At 65.1% G+C, this 1,756-nt stretch overlaps 1 long non-coding RNA gene across 1 annotated transcript; it reads right to left on the bottom strand.

Annotated features, from left to right (window-relative positions):
- Nucleotides 1-358: 358 nt before the first annotated feature.
- On the bottom strand, nt 359-1,628 carry LOC109117905. The gene is made up of 3 exons (XR_002025210.2): nt 1,512-1,628; nt 857-971; nt 359-686 (listed from the first exon to the last, which is right to left on the bottom strand). It is a non-coding gene; the product is annotated as an uncharacterized LOC109117905 (long non-coding RNA).
- Nucleotides 1,629-1,756: the final 128 nt, after the last annotated feature.

The raw sequence follows: 1,756 nt of genomic DNA on the forward strand, positions 1-1,756 counted from the left end.
TGGTGTCCGTCAGCAAGCCGGGCGCCCTCCGCCGCACACTGTCCCGCTCCATGTCCCAGGAAGCACAGAGAGGCTGAGCGCGGCGGGCCGGGCTCCGCTGCGCCCACCCGGGCCGGGCCCTTGATGCTTTGTAGTTTGCCCAGAGTTGGGGGCTGGGAGGAGGGAGCCAGAGGCCAGGATGCCTGGGTCCCGAGTCCCCCAAGAGAGGGGGCCGGAGATGGTGGTCACTGGGGGTGGAGAGCAGGCGGCTGGCTCGGGGGAAGGGACAAGGGATGCTGCTGAGGTCACTGAGGGCCGCAATGCCAGTGCAGGTCTGAGCCTCGAGGAGGCCAGGGTCAGGTGGGAAGGCTCCAGGAGGTGGCACAGAGGAGACAAGGCAGGGGGACGTGCAGACAGCAGAGGCGGGCGAGCCCAGCACCCTCTTAGCGCTGCAATAAATGCTCAGCCCTGTCCAGTCTCCTCTGCCTCTTGCTGCCCTGGGCCCTCCTGGGAACCCCTTGGGGTGGGTGGGGACAGAGCCGTAGACAGAGCGGTCTGTCTGGTGCCCTTCCCTACCCGTTCCGGCTCCTGTGTCCACTCCTTGGCACTGGGCAGTACCCGGGAGGCCAGCTGGCATTGGGGTTTGTTGAGATGATACGGAGGGCTGGCACCAGGGCTGTCCCTGGCTGTGCCTGCTGTGGATGGGGCTGGTGACCCCAAGGTCTGTCAGAAGTGGCCCTGGATGGCATCAGGACCTGGCTGGGCCCTGGCCCGCCCTCTGCCCAGTGGGATGCGTCGGGTTCGTGTCTATTAGGGACTCATGCCCCAGCAGGGACACTTCCTCCTCAGGGCCCGGCCAGCAGGGCCCAGGACTGACCTTGGCCGGGGTGAGCCCAGCTCAGGAAGCAGGGATTAACTGTGGGTAAAATGGGCCTGCAGGCCTGGTGAGGATGGTGGTCAGTTCAAGGCAGCCTGGACTACAAAGCAAGACCCTGTCTCAGAAACACGGAAAAGAAATACAGAATTGGCCCAGAGATGTAGCTCAGTGGTACCACACTGGCTTTGCAAACACAAGGTGCTGAGTTTGATCCCGGGTACCAAAAGCACAAAACAAAACAAAAAATGACAATTGGCCTCCCAGCCGGGGGGCTCATGTGGTGCTGACAGGACCTGCAGGCCTGGCCTGACCAGCTCATCCACGGGCTGGAGGGGAGCCAGGCAGAGCCCCGGACAAGTGCTGGGCCCTCCCCTGGCTGACCTGACTCGGCGGGCAGCCGACCAGAACCTCTGTCCCTGGAGGCGGGGTGCCCCCCTCTACCCCCAGCATTAGCGCCGCTCCCCACTGCTATCGCTGGTGCCATCGCCTCTGCTGGGCCAGGCCTGGACGCTCTGTCCCCGGGGTGGAGCGGGGTGGGGCAGGCAGTGGGTGACAGCACTCAGGGAGGGGCATCGGGAGGAAGGAGCGGTGCAGAACGGGGTCCCAGCCCCCGGGGTAGGGCTAGGGGGTCCCAGGTTCAGGGGCTCAGTCACACCTGGAGAAAGAGAAGGGACCAGGCGCTGGATGCAAGTAGTCAATGGCAGGGGGTGGTGGGTTCTCGCCTGTCATCCTGGCACTCGGGAGGCTGAGGCAGGAGGACAGCGTGAGCTGGGGGCTACAGTTCCGCCTACCCCACGTAGTGAGACCCCGTCTCAAAAATCAACAAGTGGGAACGGGCGAGGGCGGGGCAGGACCCGCCGGGGCACGCAGGGCCGCGCCTGGACTGCAGGACCTGATGTC

The sequence above is a fragment of the Fukomys damarensis genome, unplaced genomic scaffold, assembly GCF_012274545.1.
Source record: "Fukomys damarensis isolate Sample0158 unplaced genomic scaffold, DMR_v1.0_HiC HiC_scaffold_13, whole genome shotgun sequence".
In the NCBI taxonomy this organism is placed as follows: Eukaryota; Metazoa; Chordata; class Mammalia; order Rodentia; family Bathyergidae; genus Fukomys; species Fukomys damarensis.